The sequence below is a fragment of the Hyperolius riggenbachi genome, chromosome 7, assembly GCF_040937935.1.
Source record: "Hyperolius riggenbachi isolate aHypRig1 chromosome 7, aHypRig1.pri, whole genome shotgun sequence".
NCBI classification, from domain to species: Eukaryota; Metazoa; Chordata; class Amphibia; order Anura; family Hyperoliidae; genus Hyperolius; species Hyperolius riggenbachi.
Genome location: NC_090652.1, coordinates 32,199,339 through 32,211,838, shown reverse-complemented (window position 1 = coordinate 32,211,838; position 12,500 = coordinate 32,199,339). Strand labels below are relative to the sequence as shown.

At 39.1% G+C, this 12,500-nt stretch overlaps 18 non-coding genes across 18 annotated transcripts; all 18 read left to right on the top strand.

Moving 5' to 3' along the window:
• The first annotated feature begins 131 nt into the window (after positions 1-131).
• On the top strand, positions 132-203 carry TRNAC-GCA (transfer RNA cysteine (anticodon GCA)). The gene has a single exon. It is a non-coding gene; the product is annotated as a tRNA-Cys (tRNA).
• A 572-nt stretch (positions 204-775) lies between these two features.
• TRNAC-GCA (transfer RNA cysteine (anticodon GCA)) lies at positions 776-847 on the top strand. The gene has a single exon. It is a non-coding gene; the product is annotated as a tRNA-Cys (tRNA).
• A 723-nt stretch (positions 848-1,570) lies between these two features.
• On the top strand, positions 1,571-1,642 carry TRNAC-GCA (transfer RNA cysteine (anticodon GCA)). The gene has a single exon. It is a non-coding gene; the product is annotated as a tRNA-Cys (tRNA).
• Positions 1,643-2,201: 559 nt separating this feature from the next.
• TRNAC-GCA (transfer RNA cysteine (anticodon GCA)) lies at positions 2,202-2,273 on the top strand. Its single transcript has one exon. It is a non-coding gene; the product is annotated as a tRNA-Cys (tRNA).
• A 569-nt stretch (positions 2,274-2,842) lies between these two features.
• On the top strand, positions 2,843-2,914 carry TRNAC-GCA (transfer RNA cysteine (anticodon GCA)). Its single transcript has one exon. It is a non-coding gene; the product is annotated as a tRNA-Cys (tRNA).
• A 723-nt stretch (positions 2,915-3,637) lies between these two features.
• Positions 3,638-3,709, top strand: TRNAC-GCA (transfer RNA cysteine (anticodon GCA)). The gene has a single exon. It is a non-coding gene; the product is annotated as a tRNA-Cys (tRNA).
• A 558-nt stretch (positions 3,710-4,267) lies between these two features.
• On the top strand, positions 4,268-4,339 carry TRNAC-GCA (transfer RNA cysteine (anticodon GCA)). The gene has a single exon. It is a non-coding gene; the product is annotated as a tRNA-Cys (tRNA).
• A 572-nt stretch (positions 4,340-4,911) lies between these two features.
• Positions 4,912-4,983, top strand: TRNAC-GCA (transfer RNA cysteine (anticodon GCA)). Its single transcript has one exon. It is a non-coding gene; the product is annotated as a tRNA-Cys (tRNA).
• A 723-nt stretch (positions 4,984-5,706) lies between these two features.
• On the top strand, positions 5,707-5,778 carry TRNAC-GCA (transfer RNA cysteine (anticodon GCA)). Its single transcript has one exon. It is a non-coding gene; the product is annotated as a tRNA-Cys (tRNA).
• Positions 5,779-6,337: 559 nt separating this feature from the next.
• Positions 6,338-6,409, top strand: TRNAC-GCA (transfer RNA cysteine (anticodon GCA)). The gene has a single exon. It is a non-coding gene; the product is annotated as a tRNA-Cys (tRNA).
• A 569-nt stretch (positions 6,410-6,978) lies between these two features.
• Positions 6,979-7,050, top strand: TRNAC-GCA (transfer RNA cysteine (anticodon GCA)). The gene has a single exon. It is a non-coding gene; the product is annotated as a tRNA-Cys (tRNA).
• A 723-nt stretch (positions 7,051-7,773) lies between these two features.
• Positions 7,774-7,845, top strand: TRNAC-GCA (transfer RNA cysteine (anticodon GCA)). Its single transcript has one exon. It is a non-coding gene; the product is annotated as a tRNA-Cys (tRNA).
• Positions 7,846-8,404: 559 nt separating this feature from the next.
• Positions 8,405-8,476, top strand: TRNAC-GCA (transfer RNA cysteine (anticodon GCA)). The gene has a single exon. It is a non-coding gene; the product is annotated as a tRNA-Cys (tRNA).
• A 569-nt stretch (positions 8,477-9,045) lies between these two features.
• TRNAC-GCA (transfer RNA cysteine (anticodon GCA)) lies at positions 9,046-9,117 on the top strand. Its single transcript has one exon. It is a non-coding gene; the product is annotated as a tRNA-Cys (tRNA).
• Positions 9,118-9,840: 723 nt separating this feature from the next.
• On the top strand, positions 9,841-9,912 carry TRNAC-GCA (transfer RNA cysteine (anticodon GCA)). The gene has a single exon. It is a non-coding gene; the product is annotated as a tRNA-Cys (tRNA).
• Positions 9,913-10,471: 559 nt separating this feature from the next.
• On the top strand, positions 10,472-10,543 carry TRNAC-GCA (transfer RNA cysteine (anticodon GCA)). Its single transcript has one exon. It is a non-coding gene; the product is annotated as a tRNA-Cys (tRNA).
• A 571-nt stretch (positions 10,544-11,114) lies between these two features.
• Positions 11,115-11,186, top strand: TRNAC-GCA (transfer RNA cysteine (anticodon GCA)). Its single transcript has one exon. It is a non-coding gene; the product is annotated as a tRNA-Cys (tRNA).
• A 723-nt stretch (positions 11,187-11,909) lies between these two features.
• On the top strand, positions 11,910-11,981 carry TRNAC-GCA (transfer RNA cysteine (anticodon GCA)). The gene has a single exon. It is a non-coding gene; the product is annotated as a tRNA-Cys (tRNA).
• The last annotated feature ends 519 nt before the right edge of the window (positions 11,982-12,500 follow it).

The following is a 12,500-nucleotide window of genomic DNA, read 5'->3' as shown; positions in this document are numbered from 1 at the left end:
CATCTCTAGTCTCTAAGAGTTATCATTTACCTCTGTCCAACCTTAACAAACTCCAAGTTAACGCTTGAAATGCTTTCATGGACTACATGAGAGAAACTATTTAAAATGGTCAGAAAAGCTGAACAGAGCGTAGGGGTATAGCTCAGTGGTAGAGCATTTGACTGCAGATCAAGAGGTCCTTGGTTCAAATCTGAGTGCCCCTTTGACATGATCTAGCTTTTTGCTCTTTCTCTAATCTCTTTACATAAACCAATACTCTCAAGGCAGTAATAAAGAGAACTACAATAATCAAAATATCCCGTTATGCTGCAGAATCGTAGTAACTTGGTGAAAGTTCACATGCTCCCTCCAAGCAACCACATTTCTGAAGTGTTCTTTTCTTTACATATCCAAAGTAAATTTGTTTTTTCTTTCCATACGTATTTTAAAGGATCCTGCAAAAGAACAGCAAAAGCTACAAAATGTCTACAATGTAAGTCCTCCACTCAAATTAGCAAAGCAGAAGAACTTTGGGCTTCTACATCTGCTGCCAAATACACATGTGCTGGGGTCTAATGCACTTCCTGACGATTAACGCATTTCCAAGCTGCCTACAATATTAATTCAATTTGCATGCAACCTGGATTTATTACTGTCTCATTGACCATCTCTAGTCTCTAAGAGTTATCATTTAACTCTGTCCAACCTTAACAAACTCCAAGTTAACGCTTGAAATGTTTTCATGGACTACATGAGAGAAACTATTTAAAATGGTCAGAAAAGTTGAACAGAGCGTGGGGGTATAGCTCAGTGGTAGAGCATTCGACTGCAGATCGAGAGGTCCTTGGTTCAAATCCGAGTGCCCCCTTGACATGATCTAGCTTTTTGCTCTTTCTCTAATCTCTTTACATAAACCAATACTCTCAAGGCAGTAATAAAGAGAACTACAATAATCAAAATATCCCGTTATGCTGCAGAATCGTAGTAACTTGGTGAAAGTTCACATGCTCCCTCCAAGCAACCACATATCTGAAGTGTTCTTTTCTTTACATATCCAAAGTAAATTTGGTTTTTCTTTCCATACGTATTTTAAAGGATCCTGCAAAAGAACAGCAAAAGCTACAAAATGTCTACAATGTAAGTCCTCCACTCAAATTAGAAAAACAGAAGAACTTTTGGCTTCTACATCTGCTGCCAATTACACATGTGCTGGGGTCTAATGCAGTGGCAGAAATGGCAACTGCAGAATGAGAAGTTTCTGGGTCTGACGAAAGTGTCTCTTGCGGCCATGGTCCGTAACATGCTCATCATTCTAGCTTTCATGCAGATTATTATGCAAATTGTGAGCATCATGGAAGTGGGACATTCAAATACACTTCCTGACGATTAACGCATTTCCAAGCTGCCTACAATATTAATTCAATTTGCATGCAACCTGGATTTATTACTGTCTCATTGACCATCTCTAGTCTCTAAGAGTTATCATTTAACTCTGTCCAACCTTAACAAACTCCAAGTTAACGCTTGAAATGCTTTCATGGACTACATGAGAGAAACTATTTAAAATGGTCAGAAAAGGTGAACAGAGCGTGGGGGTATAGCTCAGTGGTAGAGCATTCGACTGCAGATCGAGAGGTCCTTGGTTCAAATCCGAGGGCCCCCTTGACATGATCTATCTCTTATCTCTTTACATAAACCAATACTCTCAAGGCAGTAATAAAGAGAACTACAATAAGCAAAATATCCCGTTATGCTGCAGAATCGTAGTAACTTGGTGAAAGTTCACATGCTCCCTCCAAGCAACCACATTTCTGAAGTGTTCTTTTCTTTACATATCCAAAGTAAATTTGTTTTTTCTTTCCATACGTATTTTAAAGGATCCTGCAAAAGAACAGCAAAAGCTACAAAATGTCTACAATGTAAGTCCTCCACTCAAATTAGCAAAGCAGAAGAACTTTGGGCTTCTACATCTGCTGCCAAATACACATGTGCTGGGGTGTAATGCACTTCCTGACGATTAACGCATTTCCAAGCTGCCTACAATATTGATTCAATTTGCATGCAACCTGGATTTATTACTGTCTCATTGACCATCTCTAGTCTCTAAGAGTTATCATTTAACTCTGTCCAACCTTAACAAACTCCAAGTTAACGCTTGAAATGCTTTCATGGACTACATGAGAGAAACTATTTAAAATGGTTAGAAAAGCTGAACAAAGCGTGGGGGTGTAGCTCAGTGGTAGAGCATTCGACTGCAGATCGAGAGGTCCTTGGTTCAAATCCGAGTGCCCCCTTGACATGATCTAATTCTTTGCTCTTTCTCTAAACTCTTTACATAAACCAATTCTCTCAAGGCAGTAATAAAGAGAACTACGTTAATCAAAATATCCCGTTATGCTGCAGAATCGTAGTAACTTGGTGAAAGTTCACATGCTTCCTCCAAGCAACCACATTTCTGAAGTGTTCTTTTCTTTACATATCCAAAGTAAATTTGTTTTTTCTTTCCATACGTATTTTAAAGGATCCTGCAAAAGAACAGCAAAAGCTACAAAATGTCTACAATGTAAGTCCTCCACTCAAATTAGCAAAGCAGAACTTTGGGCTTCTACATCTGCTGCCAAATACACATGTGCTGGGGTCTAATGCACTTCCTGACGATTAACGCATTTCCAAGCTGCCTACAATATTAATTCAATTTGCATGCAACCTGGATTTATTACTGTCTCATTGACCATCTCTAGTCTCTAAGAGTTATCATTTAACTCTGTCCAACCTTAACAAACTCCAAGTTAACGCTTGAAATGTTTTCATGGACTACATGAGAGAAACTATTTAAAATGGTCAGAAAAGCTGAACAGAGCGTGGGGGTATAGCTCAGTGGTAGAGCATTCGACTGCAGATCGAGAGGTCCTTGGTTCAAATCCGAGTGCCCCCTTGACATGATCTAGCTCTTTGCTCTTTCTCTAAACTCTTTACATAAACCAATACTCTCAAGGCAGTAATAAAGAGAACTACAATAATCAAAATATCCCGTTATGCTGCAGAATCGTAGTAACTTGGTGAAAGTTCACATGCTCCCTCCAAGCAACCACATATCTGAAGTGTTCTTTTCTTTACATATCCAAAGTAAATTTGGTTTTTCTTTCCATACGTATTTTAAAGGATCCTGCAAAAGAACAGCAAAAGCTACAAAATGTCTACAATGTAAGTCCTCCACTCAAATTAGCAAAGCAGAAGAACTTTGGGCTTCGTCATCTGCTGCCAAATACACATGTGCTGGGGTCTAATGCAGTGGCAGAAATGGCAACTGCAGAATGAGAAGTTTCTGGGTCTGACGAAAGTGTCTCTTGCGGCCATGGTCCGTAACATGCTCATCATTCTAGCTTTCATGCAGATTATTATGCAAATTGTGAGCGTCATGGAAGTGGGACATTCAAATACACTTCCTGACGATTAACGCATTTCCAAGCTACCTACAATATTAATTCAATTTGCATGCAACCTGGATTTATTACTGTCTCATTGACCATCTCTAGTCTCTAAGAGTTATCATTTAACTCTGTCCAACCTTAACAAACTCCAAGCTAACGCTTGAAATGTTTTCATGAACTACATGAGAGAAACTATTTAAAATGGTCAGAAAAGCTGAACAGAGCGTGGGGGTATAGCTCAGTGGTAGAGCATTCGACTGCAGATCGAGAGGTCCTTGGTTCAAATCCGAGTGCCCCCTTGACATGATCTATCTCTTATCTCTTTACATAAACCAATACTCTCAAGGCAGTAATAAAGAGAACTACAATAATCAAAATATCCCGTTATGCTGCAGAATCGTAGTAACTTGGTGAAAGTTCACATGCTCCCTCCAAGCAACCACATTTCTGAAGTGTTCTTTTCTTTACATATCCAAAGTAAATTTGTTTTTTCTTTCCATACGTATTTTAAAGGATCCTGCAAAAGAACAGCAAAAGCTACAAAATGTCTACAATGTAAGACCTCCACTCAAATTAGCAAAGCAGAAGAACTTTGGGCTTCTACATCTGCTGCCAAATACACATGTGCTGGGGTGTAATGCACTTCCTGACGATTAACGCATTTCCAAGCTGCCTACAATATTAATTCAATTTGCATGCAACCTGGATTTATTACTGTCTCATTGACCATCTCTAGTCTCTAAGAGATACTCTTAACTCTGTCCAACCTTAACAAACTCCAAGTTAACGCTTGAAATGCTTTCATGGACTACATGAGAGAAACTATTTAAAATGGTCAGAAAAGCTGAACAAAGCGTGGGGGTATAGCTCAGTGGTAGAGCATTCGACTGCAGATTGAGAGGTCCTTGGTTCAAATCCGAGTGCCCCCTTGACATGATCTAACTCTTTGCTCTTTCTCTAAACTCTTTACATAAACCAATTCTCTCAAGGCAGTAATAAAGAGAACTACGTTAATCAAAATATCCCGTTATGCTGCAGAATCGTAGTAACTTGGTGAAAGTTCACATGCTCCCTCCAAGCAACCACATTTCTGAAGTGTTCTTTTCTTTACATATCCAAAGTAAATTTGTTTTTTCTTTCCATACGTATTTTAAAGGATCCTGCAAAAGAACAGCAAAAGCTACAAAATGTCTACAATGTAAGTCCTCCACTCAAATTAGCAAAGCAGAAGAACTTTGGGCTTCTACATCTGCTGCCAAATACACATGTGCTGGGGTCTAATGCACTTCCTGACGATTAACGCATTTCCAAGCTGCCTACAATATTAATTCAATTTGCATGCAACCTGGATTTCTTACTGTCTCATTGACCATCTCTAGTCTCTAAGAGTTATCATTTAACTCTGTCCAACCTTAACAAACTCCAAGTTAACGCTTGAAATGTTTTCATGGACTACATGAGAGAAACTATTTAAAATGGTCAGAAAAGCTGAACAGAGCGTGGGGGTATAGCTCAGTGGTAGAGCATTCGACTGCAGATCGAGAGGTCCTTGGTTCAAATCCGAGTGCCCCCTTGACATGATCTAGCTTTTTGCTCTTTCTCTAATCTCTTTACATAAACCAATACTCTCAAGGCAGTAATAAAGAGAACTACAATAATCAAAATATCCCGTTATGCTGCAGAATCGTAGTAACTTGGTGAAAGTTCACATGCTCCCTCCAAGCAACCACATATCTGAAGTGTTCTTTTCTTTACATATCCAAAGTAAATTTGGTTTTTCTTTCCATACGTATTTTAAAGGATCCTGCAAAAGAACAGCAAAAGCTACAAAATGTCTACAATGTAAGTCCTCCACTCAAATTAGAAAAACAGAAGAACTTTTGGCTTCTACATCTGCTGCCAATTACACATGTGCTGGGGTCTAATGCAGTGGCAGAAATGGCAACTGCAGAATGAGAAGTTTCTGGGTCTGACGAAAGTGTCTCTTGCGGCCATGGTCCGTAACATGCTCATCATTCTAGCTTTCATGCAGATTATTATGCAAATTGTGAGCATCATGGAAGTGGGACATTCAAATACACTTCCTGACGATTAACGCATTTCCAAGCTGCCTACAATATTAATTCAATTTGCATGCAACCTGGATTTATTACTGTCTCATTGACCATCTCTAGTCTCTAAGAGTTATCATTTAACTCTGTCTAACCTTAACAAACTCCAAGTTAACGCTTGAAATGCTTTCATGGACTACATGAGAGAAACTATTTCAAATGGTCAGAAAAGGTGAACAGAGCGTGGGGGTATAGCTCAGTGGTAGAGCATTTGACTGCAGATCGAGAGGTCCTTGGTTCAAATCCGAGGGCCCCCTTGACATGATCTATCTCTTATCTCTTTACATAAACCAATACTCTCAAGGCAGTAATAAAGAGAACTACAATAAGCAAAATATCCCGTTATGCTGCAGAATCGTAGTAACTTGGTGAAAGTTCACATGCTCCCTCCAAGCAACCACATTTCTGAAGTGTTCTTTTCTTTACATATCCAAAGTAAATTTGTTTTTTCTTTCCATACGTATTTTAAAGGATCCTGCAAAAGAACAGCAAAAGCTACAAAATGTCTACAATGTAAGTCCTCCACTCAAATTAGCAAAGCAGAAGAACTTTGGGCTTCTACATCTGCTGCCAAATACACATGTGCTGGGGTGTAATGCACTTCCTGACGATTAACGCATTTCCAAGCTGCCTACAATATTGATTCAATTTGCATGCAACCTGGATTTATTACTGTCTCATTGACCATCTCTAGTCTCTAAGAGTTATCATTTAACTCTGTCCAACCTTAACAAACTCCAAGTTAACGCTTGAAATGCTTTCATGGACTACATGAGAGAAACTATTTAAAATGGTCAGAAAAGCTGAACAAAGCGTGGGGGTATAGCTCAGTGGTAGAGCATTCGACTGCAGATCGAGAGGTCCTTGGTTCAAATCCGAGTGCCCCCTTGACATGATCTAACTCTTTGCTCTTTCTCTAAACTCTTTACATAAACCAATTCTCTCAAGGCAGTAATAAAGAGAACTACGTTAATCAAAATATCCCGTTATGCTGCAGAATCGTAGTAACTTGGTGAAAGTTCACATGCTCCCTCCAAGCAACCACATTTCTGAAGTGTTCTTTTCTTTACATATCCAAAGTAAATTTGTTTTTTCTTTCCATACGTATTTTAAAGGATCCTGCAAAAGAACAGCAAAAGCTACAAAATGTCTACAATGTAAGTCCTCCACTCAAATTAGCAAAGCAGAACTTTGGGCTTCTACATCTGCTGCCAAATACACATGTGCTGGGGTCTAATGCACTTCCTGACGATTAACGCATTTCCAAGCTGCCTACAATATTAATTCAATTTGCATACAACCTGGATTTATTACTGTCTCATTGACCATCTCTAGTCTCTAAGAGTTATCATTTAACTCTGTCCAACCTTAACAAACTCCAAGTTAACGCTTGAAATGTTTTCATGGACTACATGAGAGAAACTATTTAAAATGGTCAGAAAAGCTGAACAGAGCGTGGGGGTATAGCTCAGTGGTAGAGCATTCGACTGCAGATCGAGAGGTCCTTGGTTCAAATCCGAGTGCCCCCTTGACATGATCTAGCTCTTTGCTCTTTCTCTAAACTCTTTACATAAACCAATACTCTCAAGGCAGTAATAAAGAGAACTACGTTAATCAAAATATCCCGTTATGCTGCAGAATCGTAGTAACTTGGTGAAAGTTCACATGCTCCCTCCAAGCAACCACATATCTGAAGTGTTCTTTTCTTTACATATCCAAAGTAAATTTGGTTTTTCTTTCCATACGTATTTTAAAGGATCCTGCAAAAGAACAGCAAAAGCTACACAATGTCTACAATGTAAGTCCTCCACTCAAATTAGCAAAGCAGAAGAACTTTGGGCTTCGTCATCTGCTGCCAAATACACATGTGCTGGGGTCTAATGCAGTGGCAGAAATGGCAACTGCAGAATGAGAAGTTTCTGGGTCTGACGAAAGTGTCTCTTGCGGCCATGGTCCGTAACATGCTCATCATTCTAGCTTTCATGCACATTATTATGCAAATTGTGAGCGTCATGGAAGTGGGACATTCAAATACACTTCCTGACGATTAACGCATTTCCAAGCTGCCTACAATATTAATTCAATTTGCATGCAACCTGGATTTATTACTGTCTCATTGACCATCTCTAGTCTCTAAGAGTTATCATTTAACTCTGTCCAACCTTAACAAACTCCAAGCTAACGCTTGAAATGTTTTCATGAACTACATGAGAGAAACTATTTAAAATGGTCAGAAAAGCTGAACAGAGCGTGGGGGTATAGCTCAGTGGTAGAGCATTCGACTGCAGATCGAGAGGTCCTTGGTTCAAATCCGAGGGCCCCCTTGACATGATCTATCTCTTATCTCTTTACATAAACCAATACTCTCAAGGCAGTAATAAAGAGAACTACAATAATCAAAATATCCCGTTATGCTGCAGAATCGTAGTAACTTGGTGAAAGTTCACATGCTCCCTCCAAGCAACCACATTTCTGAAGTGTTCTTTTCTTTACATATCCAAAGTAAATTTGGTTTTTCTTTCTATACGTATTTTAAAGGATCCTGCAAAAGAACAGCAAAAGCTACAAAATGTCTACAATGTAAGTCCTCCACTCAAATTAGCAAAGCAGAAGAACTTTGGGCTTCTACATCTGCTGCCAAATACACATGTGCTGGGGTGTAATGCACTTCCTGACGATTAACGCATTTCCAAGCTGCCTACAATATTGATTCAATTTGCATGCAACCTGGATTTATTACTGTCTCATTGACCATCTCTAGTCTCTAAGAGTTATCATTTAACTCTGTCCAACCTTAACAAACTCCAAGTTAACGCTTGAAATGCTTTCATGGACTACATGAGAGAAACTATTTAAAATGGTCAGAAAAGCTGAACAAAGCGTGGGGGTATAGCTCAGTGGTAGAGCATTCGACTGCAGATCGAGAGGTCCTTGGTTCAAATCCGAGTGCCCCCTTGACATGATCTAACTCTTTGCTCTTTCTCTAAACTCTTTACATAAACCAATTCTCTCAAGGCAGTAATAAAGAGAACTACGTTAATCAAAATATCCCGTTATGCTGCAGAATCGTAGTAACTTGGTGAAAGTTCACATGCTCCCTCCAAGCAACCACATTTCTGAAGTGTTCTTTTCTTTACATATCCAAAGTAAATTTGTTTTTTCTTTCCATACGTATTTTAAAGGATCCTGCAAAAGAACAGCAAAAGCTACAAAATGTCTACAATGTAAGTCCTCCACTCAAATTAGCAAAGCAGAACTTTGGGCTTCTACATCTGCTGCCAAATACACATGTGCTGGGGTCTAATGCACTTCCTGACGATTAACGCATTTCCAAGCTGCCTACAATATTAATTCAATTTGCATGCAACCTGGATTTATTACTGTCTCATTGACCATCTCTAGTCTCTAAGAGTTATCATTTAACTCTGTCCAACCTTAACAAACTCCAAGTTAACGCTTGAAATGTTTTCATGGACTACATGAGAGAAACTATTTAAAATGGTCAGAAAAGCTGAACAGAGCGTGGGGGTATAGCTCAGTGGTAGAGCATTCGACTGCAGATCGAGAGGTCCTTGGTTCAAATCCGAGTGCCGCCTTGACATGATCTAGCTCTTTGCTCTTTCTCTAAACTCTTTACATAAACCAATACTCTCAAGGCAGTAATAAAGAGAACTACGTTAATCAAAATATCCCGTTATGCTGCAGAATCGTAGTAACTTGGTGAAAGTTCACATGCTCCCTCCAAGCAACCACATATCTGAAGTGTTCTTTTCTTTACATATCCAAAGTAAATTTGGTTTTTCTTTCCATACGTATTTTAAAGGATCCTGCAAAAGAACAGCAAAAGCTACACAATGTCTACAATGTAAGTCCTCCACTCAAATTAGCAAAGCAGAAGAACTTTGGGCTTCGTCATCTGCTGCCAAATACACATGTGCTGGGGTCTAATGCAGTGGCAGAAATGGCAACTGCAGAATGAGAAGTTTCTGGGTCTGACGAAAGTGTCTCTTGCGGCCATGGTCCGTAACATGCTCATCATTCTAGCTTTCATGCACATTATTATGCAAATTGTGAGCGTCATGGAAGTGGGACATTCAAATACACTTCCTGACGATTAACGCATTTCCAAGCTGCCTACAATATTAATTCAATTTGCATGCAACCTGGATTTATTACTGTCTCATTGACCATCTCTAGTCTCTAAGAGTTATCATTTAACTCTGTCCAACCTTAACAAACTCCAAGCTAACGCTTGAAATGTTTTCATGAACTACATGAGAGAAACTATTTAAAATGGTCAGAAAAGCTGAACAGAGCGTGGGGGTATAGCTCAGTGGTAGAGCATTCGACTGCAGATCGAGAAGTCCTTGGTTCAAATCCGAGGGCCCCCTTGACATGATCTATCTCTTATCTCTTTACATAAACCAATACTCTCAAGGCAGTAATAAAGAGAACTACAATAATCAAAATATCCCGTTATGCTGCAGAATCGTAGTAACTTGGTGAAAGTTCACATGCTCCCTCCAAGCAACCACATTTCTGAAGTGTTCTTTTCTTTACATATCCAAAGTAAATTTGTTTTTTCTTTCCATACGTATTTTAAAGGATCCTGCAAAAGAACAGCAAAAGCTACAAAATGTCTACAATGTAAGTCCTCCACTCAAATTAGCAAAGCAGAAGAACTTTGGGCTTCTACATCTGCTGCCAAATACACATGTGCTGGGGTGTAATGCACTTCCTGACGATTAACGCATTTCCAAGCTGCCTACAATATTAATTCAATTTGCATGCAACCTGGATTTATTACTGTCTCATTGACCATCTCTAGTCTCTAAGAGTTATCATTTAACTCTGTCCAACCTTAACAAACTCCAAGTTAACGCTTGAAATGCTTTCATGGACTACATGAGAGAAACTATTTAAAATGGTCAGAAAAGCTGAACAAAGCGTGGGGGTATAGCTCAGTGGTAGAGCATTCGACTGCAGATCGAGAGGTCCTTGGTTCAAATCCGAGTGCCCCCTTGACATGATCTAACTCTTTGCTCTTTCTTTAAACTCTTTACATAAACCAATTCTCTCAAGGCAGTAATAAAGAGAACTACGTTAATCAAAATATCCCGTTATGCTGCAGAATCGTAGTAACTTGGTGAAAGTTCACATGCTCCCTCCAAGCAACCACATTTCTGAAGTGTTCTTTTCTTTACATATCCAAAGTAAATTTGTTTTTTCTTTCCATACGTATTTTAAAGGATCCTGCAAAAGAACAGCAAAAGCTACAAAATGTCTACAATGTAAGTCCTCCACTCAAATTAGAAAGCAGAAGAACTTTGGGCTTCTACATCTGCTGCCAAATACACATGTGCTGGGGTCTAATGCACTTCCTGACGATTAACGCATTTCCAAGCTGCCTACAATATTAATTCAATTTGCATGCAACCTGGATTTATTACTGTCTCATTGACCACCTCTAGTCTCTAAGAGTTATCATTTAACTCTGTCCAACCTTAACAAACTCCAAGTTAACGCTTGAAATGTTTTCATGGACTACATGAGAGAAACTATTTAAAATGGTCAGAAAAACTGAACAGAGCGAGGGGGTATAGCTCAGTGGTAGAGCATTTGACTGCAGATCGAGAGGTCCTTGGTTCAAATCCGAGTGCCCCCTTGACATGATCTAGCTTTTTGCTCTTTCTCTAATCTCTTTACATAAACCAATACTCTCAAGGCAGTAATAAAGAGAACTACAATAATCAAAATATCCCGTTATGCTGCAGAATCGTAGTAACTTGGTGAAATTTCACATGCTCCCTCCAAGCAACCACATTTCTGAAGTGTTCTTTTCTTTACATACCCAAAGTAAATTTGTTTTTTTTTTCGATACGTATTTTAAAGGATCCTGCAAATGAACAGCAAAAGCTACAAAATGTCTACAATGTAAGTCCTCCACTCAAATTAGCAAAGCAGAAGAACTTTGGGCTTCTACATCTGCTGCCAAATACACATGTGCTGGGGTCTAATGCAGTGGCAGAAATGGCAACTGCAGAATGAGAAGTTTTTGGGTCTGACGAAAGAGTCTCTTGCGGCCATGGTCCGTAACATGCTCATCATTCTATCTTTCATGCAGATTATTATGCAAATTGTGAGCGTCATGGAAGTGGGACATTCAAATACACTTCCTGACGATTAATGCATTTTCAAGCTGCCTACAATATTAATTCAATTTGCATGCAACCTGGATTTATTACTGTCTCATTGACCATCTCTAGTCTCTAAGAGTTATCATTTAACTCTGTCCAACCTTAACAAACTCCAAGTTAACGCTTGAAATGTTTTCATGGTCTACATGAGAGAAACTATTTAAAATGGTCAGAAAAGCTGAATTGAGCGTGGGGGTATAGCTCAGTGGTAGAGCATTCGACTGCAGATCGAGAGGTCCTTGGTTCAAATCCGAGTGTCCCCTTGACATGATCTAGCTCTTTGCTCTTTCTCTAAACTCTTTACATAAACCAATACTCTCAAGGCAGTAATAAAGAGAACTACAATAATCAAAATATCCCGTTATGCTGCAGAATCGTAGTAACTTGGTGAAAGTTCACATGCTCCCTCCAAGCAACCACATTTCTGAAGTGTTCTTTTCTTTACATATCCAAAGTAAATTTCTTTTTTCTTTCCATACATATTTTAAAGGATCCTGCAAAAGAACAGCAAAAGCTACAAAATGTCTACAATGTAAGTCCTCCACTCAAATTAGCAAAGCAGAAGAACTTTGGGCTTCTACATCTGCTGCCAAATACACATGTGCTGGGGTCTAATGCACTTCCTGGCGATTAACGCATTTCCAAGCTGCCTACAATATTAATTCAATTTGCATGCAACCTGGATTTATTACTGTCTCATTGACCATCTCTAGTCTCTAAGAGTTATCATTTAACTCTGTCCAACCTTAACAAACTCCAAGTTAACGCTTGAAATGTTTTCA